Source organism: Crocodylus porosus, unplaced genomic scaffold (genome assembly GCF_001723895.1).
Source record: "Crocodylus porosus isolate Cpor-Errol unplaced genomic scaffold, CroPor_comp1, whole genome shotgun sequence".
Taxonomy (NCBI): Eukaryota; Metazoa; Chordata; order Crocodylia; family Crocodylidae; genus Crocodylus; species Crocodylus porosus.
Window position 1 is genome coordinate 48687100 of NW_017728906.1, and position 20412 is coordinate 48707511.

General features: G+C 42.2%; 1 long non-coding RNA gene across 2 annotated transcripts in view; it reads right to left on the bottom strand.

Moving 5' to 3' along the window:
• Positions 1–20412, bottom strand: part of LOC109305924 — a 71880-nt gene that overhangs the window by 11917 nt on the left and 39551 nt on the right. The window contains exon 1 of one of the 2 annotated variants that reach the window (XR_002099770.1): positions 486–1080. The exons of the other annotated variant lie outside the window; for it this stretch is intronic. This is a non-coding gene — a long non-coding RNA (uncharacterized LOC109305924). Of the gene's footprint in view, positions 1–485; positions 1081–20412 lie in introns of those variants that run through there. 2 annotated transcript variants of the gene reach the window in all.

A 20412-nucleotide genomic window follows, 5' to 3' on the forward strand; every position in this document is an offset into this window, starting at 1 on the left:
TACCTCGTACACGGTACTTGTACCTCCTTGTCTCTACTACACATACACTACCTAATATACACTAGGACATTTTTTTGGCCTTTCACAGCTGTTTCTCACTGGTGGTTATGTACTTGCAGTTCATTAGGTAGACCTGTTTATCATACAGCTCATGTAAGCTATAATCCTGTACTTTATTATATGTGTGCAATTTTGCTTTGTACAAGGTGCAGCCACACCTGTTAAATATTTGTCTACACCACATAGCTGGGTAAAAACTGGATTAGGAACATCAATACAAATGAAGGAATGTTTGTAACTTCTCTGGACAAACAACGGCTTGTGAAATAGGTCAATTACTCCACTATTCAAGACCCTCATCCTCATTACTTTCAATCTCACCTTCTTCAGCCTTTGTATCATTTGTACTTTCAGCAATTTCAGCATTTCTTAACTTGTGAGCAATGAGCAAATAGTTATCTGCAGCAAGCGTCTCAGAAACTCACCTCATTGGGAATACCTGCGGAAGTAGGAACTCTATTCCTGAGTTCATCAACACCTACATCCAGTTCATAAGTTTATCCTTCCACATCACTGTCTGACACTTCCACTGACATACCCCTTTTTTGCCAAAGTTTCATCACTGGCCTTTAAAATAAATGGCTCCTGCCATGGTGTTAATTGCTGGGTCAGTGTTAACCTCTTCTTCGTCATGACTGAGAAAATTTCACTTCTGCAGGCAGTTTATGTTATAGGCTTTTTAAAAGCAAATGATATCTTAATCCAAAGGCTGGAATATAGTGGCACTGCTCCACAGAAGAAACTCAAATCAAACCCACTCTAGATGCAGAAACATGTGCGCCAAGCAACTGTCAGTCAGCAAAAGAATCTCATTATTTTCCTTGTTTCATCTTTGCATCAATTTTAGCAACCGCAGATTAAATACATCTTTCATCATCCATTCATGTCTGTTGGCCTGGCAATCACATGGAAGTGAATGTACTTTTTTGAAGCAGCACTGTTTGGGTGATTTGCCAGTGATCAGTGGTCTCAGCCTCTCCGTTTCTGATGCACTGCAACAGAGAAGTGCAGTCAGTTACCTGTCGAGGGACAGGAAGTCCAAGTAACAATTGCCTGTTGCCAGGAATGTACCATGCGGAACAGATGATTGAAGCAGCATGTTTCATCAGCTTTTTAAAAAAGTCATATGGACTGTAATCATTTATCAGCTTCTTATTTTCACCTGTGCAACATTCATTACATTTATCTACTTGTACATCATATTTCTTCTCTACAAATTACTTTGCTGTAATTCCATAGCATCTACAAAATCTGTTTAACCAGCCATGCTTACTTGAAATTCATCACAGCCAATCAGGTTTACAAAATGTGGTGTTTTTGGCAAAGCAGTGGGCCATTTACAAGAACATCATTGCATAAATGCCCTAAAACCAAGTTGTCAACATCATAGTATTCCCCATGCATTACACTTTGTTCCAGACCTAGAACATTGGTTCACTTCTCGGTTTTGGGCAACAGTGGGCCCAAACATGAGAAGTTTACCATAGTTGCCTAGTTGGCTACACAATAAACATTTTGGGGCCTACATGTGTAGCCCTATTAGGCCACAGGAAACTAATAAACTCTGCAGCAGGCTAGTATTTGTAAGTACAAGTACTATCCTGCTATGGAGTTTTTTCCCCCCGAGCAGCAGCACACATGTAGATGCTGACCTGGATGACTGGGGCACCAGGGTGCTTCAGTGCAGTGGCTGCCTGTCGGCTAGCCCCACACTGGACCACCCTCATCCATCAGTTAGTCCTTTCATAGCATGTTGAACCAAGTTAAAGCAGCCCCAGGCTGGCAGGCTGACCTCCCTGGAGGCCCCTGCCAGCCAGGGCAGATCTGAGCCAGCTTAACGTGCTGCAGTCCCAGGCACACATTCAGCCAGTGCAGCTGGGAACAGTAAACTTCAGGGCAATATATGCTGGAGTTTATTGGTGTGAATTAATTGCACATGTAGATGTGCCTACTGAGGGAGGAATTCTAAGTTCTTTAGCCAGAACTCTTTTTTTCCCCCTAACAGCAAGTCTACTATTTCTGCCTCTTCCATCTTTTCTTCCAACAAAAACTATAACTATTGTCCATTTTCCTTGTTAGCCATTGTGGCAGGATTCAGAAAACCACATGGAACACAGACAAGGTTGTCAGTTAAAGAGGTCCAAGTTAAAAGGCTTTGAGCACAGCTTGTCTATGTGGAGTACGCTTTTCTTGTGCTAAAGAGTCACACAATAGCCTATATTTTTTAGCCTGGTGTTTGTAAAATTTGGTGATGGGTATTTTATTTATTGCCATTAAGGTCTATTCTACTTAAGAGGACTGAAAAAAGCCATGTATCGTAATGACTTGGTTTTAATAAGAACCATTTTGCCCTATTTACAATGAGCTATTAGTGGGGTTTGGAAATATTTTAATTGCAATGAAATTTACCTTAAAACAGATTTCAGTGTAACAAAGATTCCACCTATCGTGTTTACCTGAATCCAAGATGGTTTCAAATTTAAGTTGACCCCTCAATAATCAGATTTTGTGCTTGGAAAATGTATACATGTGTTATAATTTTCCACTGTGGCAGGGAAAACAGCAGCAGGGGATTAGGGGCCATATACCCCTTGCCCCCCCACACCAGAGTTTGCTCCCTGCTTCTCCTTGCCATGTGCCCCCTGCTTCCTGTCCCTTGTCCCCCCATGCCTGTGCCTGCCCCCCTTGCTGCCCATCTCTGGTGCTTGTCCCCTGCCCCCACCCTCTGTGTCTGCCCTCTGTCACATGCTCCCCCTGCTGCCTACACCCCACCGCATACTTTCTGCAGCAGTTTTTGAGCCAGCTTTGGGGAGTCAGTTGTGACAGCCCCAGTCCCAGCCCAGCCCAGCCCAACCAGGCAAAAGCAGCAGCAGTTCTCAGTCAGGGCTGTACCTGGAGCCAGAGCAGAAAGTAAGCTGGGGGAAGAGGGGTAGGCAGCATGGTTTGCCCCGTGCGCCGTCTATCCCCACCACAGGGTGCCTCTGTGCTCCTGCCACTGTGAGCTCCCACATACCACACTTGCCACCCTGATCTAGGGCAGGATGCCTCAGTTCTAACTTTGGCCACAGGCCTGGGACCAGTGCCTGAGCTGAGCCACTGCCTGCCCCAGGCCAGTGTTTGAATCTAAAACAAAGCAAATAGTGCTGAGACTTGTGTAGGTAAGGCTCAAAAGATCCCATTCACTTTGCAGAAGTTTCAGTAATTACACAAGGCAACAGAGAATTAGGTTCAGAATGTCCAGTACAGATAATAGTAGCAAAAGTGATAGGCTAACAGCAATATTAGGACAGAAAGCAGGTGAATCTTGGTAATTGCTACTCACCTCAAATATGTCACACCTATATGTAGAATTTATAACATAAAAATACATTTACAATTATCCTTCCCATAGAGTATCTGCTGCCATGCAATGTCTTCAAAGCAACAATAATACTGCTTTTGGATGGCACCTTTCTGACTGGAGATGAGCTAACATGCTGGAGAGCCAATGGCATTGCAGGCACTGCTCAGAGATAGACATTAGACAGCAATGGGAAGTAGCAGCCCTGAAAAACTGGAGTATGTAAATATGCACTTAAAGGGAAAGTCTTAAAGGAAAGCACATCGCCTTCCTTTGTTTATATTTCAGGCCACATTTTTAAACATTGTCTTAGGGGCATATAATTATTTCTTCCTCCTGACATTTATTCCATCTCTTCTTTCTACCGCTAGTCTACCGTTGTCAGACATTGTTGCTAACAAGCACAGTGAAAGCCAGGGGAAGAAGGGAACAAAGAAACCATTGTCAAAAGAAAACAAGCATAAATAAATGGAGTTTTCCTGCGGCACTTCTCAAAACTAAAGGGGAAAAAAAGCCCCTTTCTCCTCTGGAAATGAACCATTTTATTATGCATTGTTCATTCCAATGGGCTCATTGTTCTGTTGATGAACATGCATAATTCTCATTCACATTAATATAGGCACCGTAAGAGGAGGGTCTATCACAATAGTTACAAAACATCACAGGCCCAGGATGCTGCAGGAAGCCCAGCAGCTGTAAGGTCACCTGTGATTAATTTCAATTTTTCTTCTCCAGAGTCTCATTTAGTATTTGTTATGAACAGCATTTTGTAGGGATTTGTGTGAGTGGTTCAACATTTGTTGAAGTCAGTGAGATTTTTTTCTTCTGATATCCCTGGCATATGGCTCAGGCCTGACATGCACAACTCAGGTTAACAATGACATAACTCCCCCCTCCACCGATCTGAAAATATTCTTAATGCAAACTGAAGACAGACTATCTGCTTGGTTTAATGAAGCTGTTACAGCCCTGTAACATCAGTGACAGGCATTTTTGTGGGGCACTCTACAATGGGCAACTGCGGGGGTGGGGGAATGAAGCAACATCTCCCCTCAACAAACAGCAAATTTTCTCTGTGATGCCTGCATGTTGGCACTCTACAGAAGCATCTGGAGTCAGAAGCCTACAAAAAGGTCCAGGGGGAGGAGCAAAGGGGCAGGGAGAGGGTGGCTGCTCTGGGCACAGTACTGGCCAGTTACCTCTGTGCATCACAGTCTTCTTGATCAGTGAAACAGACTGAGTTCTTTAAGTCTCTCGCTGTGTTCCATATTTTCTAGGTCTTAAACCCTTTCTGCAGCTCTTTTCTGCACTTTTTCCAATTTTTCCATCATCCGTTTAAAGACTGTGGGCAATAGAACTGCTTGTAGCATTCCCGTATTGGACTGGCTAAAGCTGTGCATAGATATCAAGTCACTTCCCCACTCCGACTCACTACTCTTCTGTCTATTCAGCCAAGGATCACATAGGCCCTTTTTGTCACAGCATTACCCTGGAAACTCGCATGTGTTTGCCCACCATGACTCCTACATCTTTCTCCAAGCCCCTTCTGTCCAGGACAGTCCTCCATTGTGTACACCTGGACCATAGTCACTGTTCCATGGTGTCTCACTTTGTATTTGGTTGTATTAGAATGCTTTTTGTTTGAATGACTCTAGGTCTGTGATACTCAACCATCTGGTCCTAGGGCCCAACGAGTGGCACAAGGCTGGTCCGTGGGTCAGATCAGGCCACTTGTGCAAGATTAGGCCCTATGCTGCCTCTGTCCAGCTCCAGTGATGCCCTGATTGGCCTTCTATGCTGCCCTGATCAGCCCTGTGCCACCCTGTACTGCTCCTATTGGCCCCATGGCACCCTGTGAACCCTTCAATCTAGCATACAGAGGCATGCAAATCTGATCTACAGGGCTTCCCATAGGTCCAGAAGTTCACCAGAGGAGCAGCAATTAGCTGCTACCAGTTCCCAGCCCCTAAATTATCAGACCTGTAGGGAGCTCTGCAGACTGGATGACAACCACAGGCTGGATCTAGCCCCACAGGCCAGGAGATGAGCAACCCTGCTCAGGGTGACCAAATGGTCCGGATTGTCCTATGTGACTATCCTGTTCTCATTATAATTTACAACTATACAACTGTTACTTCCCTCACTGGGAGAAGACAAGGAAGAGCTGAATCTGCATTGGACATTCATTAACAGGGGAAAAACCCATTCAGAATTTCTCACTGTTACTGCATCATATTCACTTTTGTTCAACAGTCTAAAAATGAATGAGAAACACCCTCCCCACCTTAAATTGAATACAAACTGTTGCCCGTAATTTCTGTCTTTTTATTATTTCATCACTTCTGCCATTTTCAACATTACTTCCTCTGACAAATCATCACCATAAACCACAGACTTATTCAGACAGTCCCTTCCTCTGTGAAGGACATTACTGCACAAGTAGCATGATGCATATTGCTGAACAAAAGAGAGACAGCAAAAGTAATATTAGCACAAGTTGCCCCACTCCATGCATCTTCTTGCAGAGCAAGGTCGTTGATAGCAGGAAGGTAGACATTAAATTCATCTATAGTCTTTCACTGGTCTCTCAGCCAAGACTTTTTTAAAAGTTACAAATAACAACCAATCTAAAATAACCCTTCACCACAAGTGAATATTCATTAGGAAATGGATTGAGAAAGAGAGCACATTTCATTTTGCATAAGACCAGGCAACAATCAGACAGTAATGACTTTCTGTGACTAACAATCTAGGTCACGTCTGAATTGTTGACCTAGAGATGAGAGGTTTCATATTCTATTACCAAATCCCTGAGCCATCTCTAATGCCTTCTTTCAAAACAAATAGAATACAACTTCTGAATTGTGCAAGACATTTTGACGTTCTCTTTTTGAAAATGAATATTGTTTCACATTAGCAAATGTCATCAATGTACGTATAAGACATGTCTTCATTGTTTCTATACCATGGCAGCATGAAACATAGCTAGCTTGTGCTATATATGTGCTAAATCCCAACACAGATGTAATGCAAGCACTTAAGAACAATTGCTTTTTGTGTTGTAATGATAATATACACCTGTTGCTGGGCACCCATGCTCACCCATAACAAAAAGGCACTCTTATCTCAGGAAGTTTACAGTTTAGAAGTAGGTCTACCTGCAGTCCAGACATGTGATTGAAGTTTGTGGGGACATACTTGAGCTATGCCAAATTAACTTTCTTGGATACCAATAGCAGTGAGCCTCACTATGGCCTGAACAAACCTGCCTGGGACCCTTGTAAGTACTTGATCACCGATGTCCAGCCAACTGCAGCTATGCTACTATCACTTCAAGTTGTCTTGGGTATGTCCATGTAAACTGCAGTTATCTCTGGATTACAGTGTAGATATACCCCAGGGAAACCAGAATCAGAACTGGAAAACACTTCCTTTATTCAGAACCTTCCAAGTAGTTTGTCCATGTCGCAGATACATTTCAGACTGTCCTGGCATAGATGTGCCCTCTTTCCATGTTTCACATGCTATCTTAGGTTCTTAAGGCAGATCATTCCATACTGCCACAAAAGCAGATATGTACATATTCATGTAGTTAATTCTCAAAAATAAATGAAAGGGCATCAAACAGGAATGTTTATCTACTGTATTAGATATGCTTATATGGTACACACAGATATAATATGCTTTTATAAGATTCTATAATAAGCCTTATTTTTCTAAATTATAGAAAACTTCCAACTGATATATTACCTACAACTAATTTCTCCTTTACGGTATACTCTATTTCTTTGTTACATAAGTGATATATCACTTGTTTTATGCTGGGTTATTTACAAATTATATGGAACCTTTAGATATAGGACCTACATATTGCATACTGTAATATTTGCATTATTAATAAGATGCATCCTGTTGTTATACTTGCTCCTTATTTGTTTTGATTCTTTTAAGCATCCATCTTTGGGTGCTGGATGTCCTACAATAGATTCATACAAATGGTAGAACTTGAGTATGCACCTTCAGCAAGTAAAATCAACCATTGAAGTCCAGGCAAAGCTCTTACCAATTGCAATGGGGTCAGGATTTCACTCAGCATGACTTGTATATGTGATCTCTCTCATTTGTGTACTACAGGTATCTATTATTATGCTTCACTGACATAGTTTCTTTATAAAGAGTTAAAATTATCCATCCACATAGCATCTCATAATATGGGTTGTATCCAATTGAGAATGCTGGGCAGGAAGGGCTAAGGTAAGGGGCTGCCATACAGTTCATGACCTGGAGTAGCATCCAAAGCCCTTCTGTGCCACTTGCACAAGGATCTCTGGATCTCAACAGAATAATGATCTTTGGTCTCTTCTCAAAGTTCCATTAAAATGGTCATCTCTTTGTAGTAAATAATTTAAGACTGTTTGAACAGAATATTTTCTGCTCGCTTTCAAATTTTAAACTACATCTTTGGGTACCCTGTTAGTTCAAGCCCTCTACCACAGATTTAGCAGAGATGGGGACATAGAAGAAGCTGGCACAGCATGCTCAGAAGCCTGGTGGACCAAGAGAAGAAATGAGTTTCAAAATGAAGGACCCCCCTCAGGGAGGTCACTAGGCCAAGCAGCTGCTTCTTTATTATTGAGAACTCCCATCCAAGCACTTCAGCTAAGCTGGACTGAAATACTGTGCTATGAACAGTGAAGCATCTCTCATGAAGCCAGGTACCAAATCATTTGGGACTTTGTGGTTTAAAGCCAACACATTGAATTCTACCTGGAAGATTACTAGAAAGCAGTGGGAATTCAGAGCACTAGTCTAGTGTGCTCCCACGTATGCTCCTCTGCTTAAGTGCGCTGCAGCATTCTGAACTAGCTTCAGCTTCTGGACAGGCCCAGGTATAGCCCTAGTAAAGGGCACTACAGTGATCTAATCTTGAGGTATCAGAGATACAGATAATTCTGGCATCAGAAGAGAAGAGGTTGGACTTGGCTGGTCAGGCATAAAGGACAAAAAGTGGCTACAGCCTCCACCTGGTTATTCAGTAGATGCCCTTAAGTAGCACAACTGTTTTACAAATAGTTGTTGCACCTCTTCTGAGACGTTGCAAGGAGTTCCACCAGCTCTTCCAGCTGCTTCCCCTAGCCCATTAACATTATCACATCCTTGTCTGGGCTGAATCACCATGACCTAACTCTAATCCAAGACCCAGGCTCACATGAGCATTGAGTAATTCTTTCTACTGAACTGACTGTGTCTGATATAGCACCAGGTGTAATCATCATACCAAATGCATCGTAGCCTGTGTCTCTTCACCAAGCCCTCCCAGTGGTTTCATACATGCAGTAAACAAGAAAGGGGTCAGTAACTTTCAACACAGCAGTTTTTCACAGCTTCTCCTTGAAAAGGGATAAGAGCAAAGCAGTTCCAGTCACTCTTGTTATTGTCCTGAAATGAGGACCATAGCAGGCTGTAGAGAAGAGCAATTAACAGGACAAAGAACAATTTTCCAGTTTTTGCAAGTGTTTGGGAGAGTTTTAGACACAGCTAAAATAATGACATTTTTCCTGATTCAGAATGTAAAGGGCATACATAGTGTCAATTTTTTGTCACATGCTTGCACCCCTTGACAAATCAGCTCCCAATGGAAAACTGGAACCTTATTAAAATATACTACCATTAACATAGATCCACAAAGATATTTTACAGTCATGTAAGGTAGGATATGAAGTGGTGGAGAGATTACATATATTTGATCACAACATGAGATTATCTAATAATTTCTAAGAGTTTTTCTGATTAAGTCAAGAGTTGGCTTTGAAAATGTATTTGGCTTATTTTTCTGGGGGCTCAACTAAGATTCCTTAAAGGAGAAAGTGCTCAGCAATTTTTAACCATAAGGGCATTTCCAAATTTCTTCTATTGGGCACCAAAAAAAAAAAAATCACCAATTATTTTTGTACATTTAAACCTTTGTGTTTAAAAGGAGGGAGAACACAGCCTTATTTAGAATGTGTAGTGTAGCAGAACAACTTTAGTATTTTACTTCTGCCTATAGCAATTTGTAAAATGTAACTGACATGACCTACCAGCAGTGACACAGAAATAAATCAGTTTAAAGACAGAACTGGCCATTTATTTCATTTTAAAACCTAACATAAAATGGCATGTGCACAAATTTTCAGATTAGGCAGAGGGTTTGCCTAACTGATTAAATGAGAGGATGTTAATGCCAACAACACGACATGAGCTCTCAGTGTAACAATATTGCAAAAAGGAATAATGTGATCCTTGAAAGTACATGCAGAAGAATAGTGAGGTGATTTTACCTCTGTGCACAACTTCAGCCAGGCCAGTACTGGAATGCTGAAGTTCTATTGTCCCTATTCTTTAACGGGCTGTTGAAAAAAGAAAAATCAAAAAGGGGATACAGAAGAGAATCACAAGATTTAGGACCTGAAGAAAATGTTATGCCAAGAGATTTAGAGAGCTCAGTCTATTTCACTGTTCCAAAAGACCAAGAGGTGACTTGATCACCAGAGATCCTGGTAGTTTCTGACTTAAAAAATATCCCGAGTTTTCAATTAGAAAATAAAGTAACCCCAAATCCACATTTTCCCATGATTGACATGAAATACATACACATTTTCATTTTAATCATGAGAAAGTGTAGATTTGGGGTTACTTTTTTTTAACTGAAAATTGGGATTTTTTTTTTAATTGGAGAAAACCAGGATCCCTGCTGATCACAGCATATAAATGGGTATTAGAGGGGCAGATAAATATATAATGAGAAGCAACTGCTGGGAGTTCAAGCAAGACCAGTTTATGTCAGAAACAAGGCACAAATATTTAATAGTGAAGAGGATTACTCACTGAAAACAAGAGGAAGTAGTAGACTCTTTCCATTCTGACTGTTCAGACTGGATGCCTTTCTTGGGAGATCTGTTTCAGCTGGATGAGTGGTTGGGCTCACTGCAGGGTAATTTGTGAATGAGATGGTCAGAGTAGTGGATCTAATGGCCCCTTAACAGACTTTATTTCTATGAGGGTGGCCACCCCTGCATATTCTTTCATTCCTACAGTGGATGTACTACGCTTATCCTCACCCCCTCATTTCATGAGTGCTTCTTCTTCCATGTCCTTTCCTTTCTTCCCTTTCTCCATCACATTCAGTGTCCATCTATTGAATGGGCAGATCATAAAATGCACTTGCCCGTTTCAAACATAATGCACGGGTTGAGGGGACATGAGCAAAGCCTTGGATACAATTCACATCCTCAGAATAAAAGGCAGAGTTTCATGGTCAGGGTCCCCAGCTAGATCTAGGGAGAGGGGGAAAAAAAAACACAAAGCCTACTTGTCCCTTTTTCCTTGTGAGTGTGACCTTTTCACCTCATTCAGCGTAAAGGTTGCTATCTTTTCTTTGCTAGCAATTCATAGGAAGAAGGAGGCAAGTCAGATTGCAATTCTTAGTGTGATTTGCCATCTCCCTCTTCATTCATTCAATTTAAAACCATGATCAAGCAATAGTGGAGCTTCAGTGAGCAAGCTGGCTATTCCCCTTGCACTTGCCTCACTTCGTTTCTGGCACTTGAGGTTACTGAACAGGGAATCAAAACTTCTACTTTTCCTCTCTCTTCTCATTGCTCCTTGCCTCCTACAGCACACTGAACCAGGCAGCAGGTAGTAGACACCCAAGCAGTAGGAAGAAACAGGCCAAGTCTGCCTGCCACACTCCTTTGCCTTCTGGTCTGGACAGCTGTAGCATCAGCCCATCCTCTTTCTGCCAGAGAGATCTTTGGGACAAAATGTATAACAAGGGAGAGAGGCAGCTCTTGGACTGCATGATTTGTGGGGAGAAGATAATAAGGGAAATATGGCATTTGGGGCAAAATAGAATTGAGGGGAAGGCATATAGAGGAGTAAGGAACAAGAAGCAAGGAAGCATGACATGGGGAAAAGGGAGAAATGATGGAGAATCATAGAGAAGTGGGGCTGGAAGGGACCTCCAGAGGTCATCTAGTCCAGCCCCCTGCCTGAGGCAGGATCAACCCTATCCAAACCATAATCTAAACTCTACATAAGACTACTGTCAACCAGGACACAACACAGACTTAACATCGTAACCCAGGGGTTTGCAACCTTTTTTAGTAAGTGTACCCCTGGCAGCTGAATGCAGAGAGGAGTCCAGGAAGAAGGGAGAAATAAATAGTGACAGCAGAAAGAAAGGAAAAACTGACTGGAAAGGAAAGCAAAGGGAGAGAAAACAAATTAAAGATTAAAAACAGATAGCAGAAATAGGTTGGACATGGAGCTCAGTCACATCTGGTAAGTGTTGCTCAAAAATTTACACTATTGTGGCAGTTCTGGAAAAAGAGCAGGGAGGGCACAATGGTAAATACTATGGAGGAGAGCAAAAGCAAAAGAAGATGTTATTTGGGTTCCCCTTACTATAGGGTCCGCTGAGTTGGGAAGAAGCATAGGGAGGAGGGAAACTTGAAAAGAACCTCCTTGCACATCTCATGATACTACACATCAGTTCTTTAGAAAAACAATACTGGGAGTTCCATCTTCTCTGCTGATATATACAGAGCTGCACCAGTATGCACCACTAGAAAGTCACTCTTTGGAGAACAAGCAAAATATATTCTTAAATTATATACATGATAAATAAAGATAGTTATAATAATTAAAGGTAGAAGGGATATAGAAGAACCATATTTTGCAGGAGTGAAAACAGCCATTGCAAACTCAAGACCAATAAGACGCCAGGAACTGAAGGTATTTCAGCTGAAGTAATAAAATATGGAGAGGAAGAGCTAAACAAATCCATAAGTTCCTTATCTGGAAGTCATCAGTTCTACTGGTTGATTAGAGAGAAGCATTAATATGTTTCATCATCCCAAAAAAAGGCAGTAACTGGAGTGTCAGAATTAAAGAGGTATTAAGTACTTCCTACTAGGCTGTGCAAAGCTTCGGTCACTGATCTGGTTCGGTCCAACTTGGTAGACAAATCCAAAATCAGGAGACTCTTTAATCTCTCTGAATCAAATCAGAACCCTCCAAATTGATTAGGAAAGGGTTTGATGATTCAGACATAGACACAGCGTTAAATGTTTTTTCTACATACCTCAAAGTCCCAGGTGGTTTGTGAACACCGAGACGCTGGGGCAGATGGAGTGTCCCACAAGGGTGCAGGGGGATTCCCAGTGGCTTATCAGTGGACCCAGAAGTGGACCAGAAGCACATCTCGTCCACTGCCGAACACAGAGGGGACCCTCCCCCTGCCCCCTGGCTCGGCAACTGGTGCCACCTTGGTCTGAGGGGGACACTTGAGGTCCCCCTGCAGCCAATTCAACCAGAAGTATTTCTGGTCCACTTTCAAGTCCGCCACCAAGCGCATGGCACGCTCCCCCCACGCTCCTGTGGGATGCTCCATCCACGCCACCATCACAGCATTCACGAGCCCTGCCTGGTACCTTGAGGTACGTAGAAAAAACATTTAAAGCTGTGTCTATGGCCAAATTACTGATTCTCTGAATCAGCCTTGAATCTTCAGATTTGGATTCGGCCAAATAAAAAAAATCAGGACAATGATCTGAATCAACAAATCGAATCACTGTACTCCAATTTGGGCCGAATCCAAATCAAATACAGCCCATTTCACACACCCCTATTTCCTACAGTTCTTATACAGAAGAAATTATGGGAAACACCAACGTGGAGTCCACAAGAATAGATCAATGACAGACCAAATCTTCTCACTAAAGACAAACAATTGAGAAAATAAAAAGGAATATAATCAAAGCATACACATTCTGTTTATAGACTCCCAGAAAGCCTGAAATAACATGCACAGAAAAAGTGTGTGGGCCATAATAAGTGTATTAGATATTCCCAACAACAAAAAAATTAAGTTAATTAATTTTTGTATCCATGAATCAAGAAACAGAATTAGCACCTATGGAAGAAAACTGAACCCCTTCTCCTGCTCAGACCTGCTCTTATTGCTAGCAGCTGAGCCCTCTTCCCCAATCAGGCAGTCCTCTGCCGACCATGTGACTCCTGACTGGGGAGTGCAGCCACCTGTAGGCTGCTCTGCTGCTTGGTCTTAGCCTTTAAAGTAGCAGGCACCACAGGTGCTCTGCCACACGGACCATGTATACACTATGGCAGTCAAACCAGGTTCTCTCACAAGCAAATGAGATGCTACAACATCATTTTGAAAGGAAAGTTTTACAGAAGTCTTTGGTGCATGGTGTGAATCCCATAACACAAGAATGGTGCATGAGAACCAATAATGAGTTTTATCAATTATACATAAACCCAATCCAGAGACCCACAGGAAATCACAGTACAACTATAATGGCTGGGTCACATCAAAAGAATGGAAGTGATCTGGACACCAGAGAAAGTGTTTCTTGGGGTGTTTGAGGGGGAGAAGGCTGACTGGATGACCAAGATGAAGATGTTTAGATGATGTAGTGTCAGACCTATAGAAATTAAATGTAGATGACTGGAGGATGAGGATACAGACAGGAATGGATGAAGATAGTGGAGGCAACCAAGGGCTTCTAGGGCCTCTAGTGCTAAATTTATGTTATTATTATAGATATAGATATCTATATATGCACACAAATACACACCTACATACAAATGTATGTGTACATATGCACACAGAGATATATATATTACAAAATACATAGGTGGAAAAACAAATACATCTTTCTATCTCTACCTGTTTTTTTTCCCATCATTTACAATTCCCAGCCACATAAGCTTGAAATATCAGTTCAGTAAATAAAATGGTTATGGTTTTGGTCAAGGGGAATTTTCTCTAATGAGCAATATAAATAGGTGGTAGGTCTGACTTTCCACTGCCTAGCACATTATGGAACTGTGCATAAAAGTTTATATTTCTGATGTAGTAGCATTTTGAGCCCACTCTGAACAGAAGTAAGTGACTACAAGGAGGTGAAGGATCTTCAGAGGAAGGGCCGTGTTCCAGTAGGTGTCTTATTAGTCTACGACTTGGGAGGCCAAGATTCCATATCCTACCCTGTCGCCTGGTCAGCCTGTGCCTCAGTTCTCCATTGGTAAAATGGGGACAACTGCATTGCCTCACACCTAAAAGTGTTAAAAGGATACATGAAAGGATTACAAGGTGCTCATAAGCCATGGTAGTGGGGGCCAGAAGTGGAGTGGAGACAGAATCGCAACTCCCAGCTGTAACTCAGAAGGATTTTTGCAAAGTGGTTTGAGTTGCAACATTACCCCAGACCAAAAAGAAGTTCACTGTTGGTTCCAGAGGGAAGGGAATCCAGCTGCAGCCTGGGAGCCTATAGCCATGTTCCCATAGCAATGGCCATGGCTCCCTGCAAGTGCTCCCTGTTTTCAGAATGGGAGGAGGGAAAGGCAATAGAGGGACCTTTCTTGAGGCTTCCCTTCTGGTGCTGAAGGGTGGGGTGGGTGAATTGGTGCCCCCCCCCCAGGGGGGCTGCAATATACCTACCCCACCCTCCGGGGGGGGGGGCTGACCCCCCCCCCAACTGAACTCCCTCTGCTCCCTTTCCCCCCTCCCATTCTGAAAACAGGGACAAGGTGGGAGCTCTGCAGACACAAATTACAAAAAAATGCTACATTTTGTAACATCTTTATCCCATATCTCATGCAATGAGGGGTCAGATTTTCACCCAATCAGCCATTTTAAGTTGTTTGTGCACTTGTGTTTGGTCACAAGTATAAACTGCTTTGGGCCAGATCAAGCAAAAATTGTTACTTCTGTCTGCACCCCCAATGACTATGCAAGGTAGAACGCAGTAGAGACTTAGACCTACAATCTGCAAAGATATAGGGAAAGGACAGTTCTTCCATCTGTGCCAAAAACCAAGATTTCTTACACATTATAAAACCTTAATGGATTTTTAAACATCAGGGACAAACGCTTTCCTGCCATTTTCTATAAGTACAAATAATATAGTGTTAAGAAAAAGGTTACTATCTGACAGTCAGTGAGTTTTGTAAACTGGCTGCTGGTCTTTCTCCAGTGTTTAGTGAACAGATGTAAACATGATGAATTCTATCTCTATAGTCTTCACTGATTAGCAGGGTTCCTGGCACATTCAGCAGGGAAGCCTTGACAACAAGGACCTGGCACTACTCTCACTGAAGTCAATAGGAGTTCTGCTTTTGCTTTCAATGGGAGCAGGAACAGGGTTGAAGGGGCAGACTGCACTGTACTGAGCAAGTTGTTGCAAATCAGAGATTAGGTATATCTATGGGGCAGCTGGATAAAGCTTTCTGTATCGCTTTCTATGCCACATTGACTTATAGGCAGGAACGGAAATCTTTTAGTCCTCAGAAGCCAGTATCTTTTGCAAAACCTAAGTTCACCACAAAAGCAGCTAGAGAAAAAAAATATTTAAAAAATAATTTAAAATATGTGCTGCAGATTTTCCTGTTTAGACAAAGCCACAATCCAGCCTTGCTGCTAGTATGTTTTGCATCTTGTCCAGCCTTTCCTCCAGAGCTGTCAACTCTGATAACACTCAGGCTGGACAAGATGTGGGAGGAGAAGGGAGGTAAAAGTGCCAGTCACAAACACCAAAAGGGAACGATGGAGGTATGCATGACCTCACAAGGGTAGGATTTTCAAAGAGACGACAGCAGTTAGGCTCCAGATACTTGCATACTTTCAGCTGGGTGCTAACTCCTCGAAAGCTATCTTTTTTTTCTTAATTCCACCCTGACATGCCATGGGATACGTGAAACTCAGACCATTAATAACTGAGGTAAATATTTCAGGTGCTTTTCCCTACAAATCTCAAAGCATTTTACAAAAGTGGGTAATATCCTTACTACCTTACAGCTGTAGAAGATGAAGGTACATAAATTAATAGACTTGCCCAGGATTATGGAGTGGATGGGTTGCAGAGTTTGAGCTAGAACCCAAAGTTTCCAGAACTGAGGTTTGTGGGCTAACCCCTGCAAACGTTTAGTCTTGGCAATGAAGCCACAGGAGCTGTAATTTATAGGCTGAATAACCAGCAACCCCCTAATAGCCATAGATTCAAGCAGGGACCATTAATATCCCAAATATTTCTAATACTCTGCCATCTTGGTTGTGTACAGAATATTTATCATCCCCACATTTCCTTTCCTTTAATATCCTCAGTTTGCATATACACTGGTCCAAATGATAACAATTACCATAAAACAATTATGCTGTCATCCCACCAATAAAAATTGCTCTGTTAATCAGGGAACTTTCAGCCACCATACTTGAAAGGCCTCATTTAAACTGGCAGGCTGAGCAGGGCAGTGGATAAATTAGCCTATATATGATTGCATGCTGAAATATATTGATTTAAGATTTTTCACGTTCAGCCTGACAACTTGTCTAAATAGGCTCATGTCTGAAGAAGACAGCTTGCAGACATGATGTGTATGACAGGGCATTGCAAATATAATGTTGTATTGTGCTGAACAAAAGAACAAAACACCATGGAAGAGATTAAGTAGAAAACAGTGGATTCAGAATAAACAAAACAGGTATATTAAAACTTATACTACTTGTGTTTAGGTGCAGTTTTCTTTTTCTGTTTCTAATTGCAATCCCATTCTAGGGGAAAAGCAATTAGTGATCTGTTATCGTTCACTATGCACACCATGTCATCTTTAGTTTCCCATAGTAATTCCCATTGATGTGAGTAGGATTTAGCCCTGATCCTGCTTTCTTTGTGCATCCTAAGTACCTGTTTTGGGGTACCACAGTGCAGAGGTTGGCTCTTCAGCCCAGAAAGCACATTTTCCTGGATGTTTGGAAAGAGCCTGGGACTTTGGGGACTCTGTGATTGTAGGGATAAATAATAAGAAATAGGCTCTTATCTTTACTGATCAGAGATTAGTGGGTTCCCCTAGTGCAGTTTCAAAGAGTCTTTTCACCTCTTTCAGCAAACAATTGTGTAATGAATCAATTCTGCTCATTATCAGCAGGTGATAATTCACCCAGCTGAAAACACACTGCAAATCAGTCATAAAATCAAAAGGGTTTTACAACAAAAAGCCAGCAAACCACACCATTTTGGTTTCAAGTGGCATACCTCATTGCAATGGAGATTAGAAGGTGGGCCATCAGAACATGAGAAAACATTGAAGTAATTAGGAAGATAGGGCTACAAGTGTTAAATTTGATAACAATCTGCAGGATTTTGATACATTATTTGATGTAACCCAGGCCACAGTGGACTGTGTAAATACATATAGGCTGCTAGGTTTGCACTGAGAGATGCATAAAGGCAAAGAATAATAATGAAAGTTTGCTGATGGGATTTATTGATGACCTTACCACTGGGAAAAAAATCTGAGAGCAGTAGAGCTTTAAGAAATCATAGTGATGTTCAGTTGGACAAGATTAGATGAAGATAAATCAAGTTATCAGTGACTCCTTTGGCCCCTAAAATGACAAATACTGATTCCAAGCCATGCCCAAGAGAAGCAGCACTGGGTCCAAGAGATTTCAATACCTCCCTGCCTGTCTTCCATCTGACACCACCAGGGAAGAAAATCCTGCCATATCTGAACATCAGAGAGCAACTCATAAAGACACTGGCATGGACCCAGAGGAACAGACTTCCACCTTCAGCTTCCTCTGTGCAAAAATGAAGTTTATTTTCTACCTATGGGGACTTTTTACCATCTTTAATTTTCCCTGAGCCTGAGGAAGGGTGTGTACACAAAAGCTAGCAGAATTTTTTTTTTCTTTGCAATTTCTTAGTTGATCTAATAAAAGGTATCATCTCTGAACCAATAATTCCAGTTTTGCATTTCTTCTGGAGTGAGTCATTGATTTCACCCCACAATTCTCAGCATTAAGAAGGTCACTGCACTGATATCCCATAGAATCCCTGGGGAATGTGCAGCCCTTCCCATAAGGCATGAAATTGTTACAGTCAGTACATTCATTTAATTACTTTTTCAAGGCTCTGAAGTTTCCAACTGCCCAGATGATGACCCAGCTGAACTGCAACATCTGAAGGTTGTATGATACTTCAGACCAGAGCAGGATGAAGTGAGAATTAACTTCAGACCAGAGCAGGATGAAGTGAGAATTATTGATGTGCATTTCTGTTTCCCATGGATAGATTTTTCTTAAACATCTGGGCTACCCTTAATTCTAAGTGCAACTGCTTAGGTATTTTTTTATCATACCAATTCTGTGAAATGTGTCAGCTTGACAGAAACACAGTGGAAACTCCCTCAAATGATGCCTCTACTACGACTCATCCCAAACCTAGTGGGTACATCTTAAGCAAGAAAGATGAGTGCTTGATTGCTTAAAGTCATTAGTTGTCATTGCCTTTTTCATAATACCCATAACTGCAACCTTTTTTTTTTTTTTCTTTTCTTGGTAGGAGTAGTTAATACTGCAGTATGGGACTCATAATGACCTTACCCAGAGCACTCACTATTATTGCTGGAAACTGAGGATTTGAAGGAGTTTACAAAAAAAGGGCTGTCCCACCTAGTAGAGTTCATGCAATGAATTCCTCTGGCCCCAAATGATTTTGCTGTCCCTGGCTAATTATGAGCATGGTCCATGCTGAGGAGATTAGCAGCCAGCTTCAACATAGAAAAGTGTATACCCCCAAACACATTTTAACAGTACAATTTGTCTCTGTCCTTGCTCCGAGGATTGCAAACAATAGTGGGTTCAGTTCAGAAGGAAGATAAAGATTTGACATTGCAGCTATATACAGCACTATCCAATGCCCACTCCCTAGAGAGGCAGTTGTCAAGTTGCTTGGCAATGTCCACTTTACCTGCTTTCTCACAGTGAATGTTGTCCAAACAGAGAACCAGTTCCAGAACATACCCTAGCTGTCCACTGGTTAGGTAATGCTCTGCACCTGGGATGCCAACACATGGTGGAAGAATTTCCAGAAAAGAAAAAGGACACTTTTTGTTATCTCTGAAGATGGGTTGGCATAGCACTGCAGTGTGACGCTCTCTCAAAGACGTCTTTGGGAGGGAGACTAATTATTGCTTAGGGGGTGCTGATTGCAAGTAAAGTCAGTTGGTAGCATAGATTTGCTACAAAAATATCTGTGGCCAAGGATATTGTCTTAAAAAATATGTATAACACTAATAAAGCCCTATCAACACCTTTGGCTTCTAAGAAACAGGGTAATGGGAGAATTTTAATGTATGTGGAGATTCTCTAGCTAGCCCATTATAAATACCATAAGTCAACCAGAGAGATTACTACATTGTAATGCAAGACCTGGTATTTCACAGAGGCCATTTTCTAGATACTGACATCAGTTGGTCATTAGGCTTGTGCGAAGCGGCTGGTATTTGTTCCAGATTTGGATTCAATGGATTCGTGGGACAGTGATCCCATTTGGTGATTCAGATCACTGTCCTGAATTGACTTAGCTGAATCTGATTTGGAGATTCAGCCACCGCCAAATTGGCCAAATCTCCAAATCGAACAGGCCCGATCCCCTGCCTGCTCTCCCAGCTCCATAAAGGGCTGCCCTGCCTGGCCCCAGCATCCTGGCACTTTAAAAAAAAGCCCTGCACTCAGGCCAGGGGGTGGGGCGATCCCCACTAACCCCCATTGCCCTGCGCTGCCAGCGGGGCTCTGCCATGAGCCCCCAGAAGTCCTAATGGCCACTGCAGCAGCCAGTGCATGTGGGGCATTTTTTTTTTTTTTTAAAGGACTAGGATGCTGGGGCTGGGAGGGGCAGCCATTGATGTGGCTAGGAGAGTGGGCAAGGGGCACTCAGGGGTGCTGGGGAAGCAGCCAGGGGTCCCCCCATTGTCCCCTCCCCATTCCTTCAGTTTCCCTCCCCCGCCCCCTACTTACCGGCACAGAGTCTGGGTCCAGCTCCCTGCAGCAGCGAGCAGGGACTGCCTGAATCTCCAAATCTCTTCCAGATTGATTTGGAGGCTTTGGATCAATTCAGACCTTTTTATTGGTCTCCCAATTTGATTCAGATTTAGAGAATCAGCTG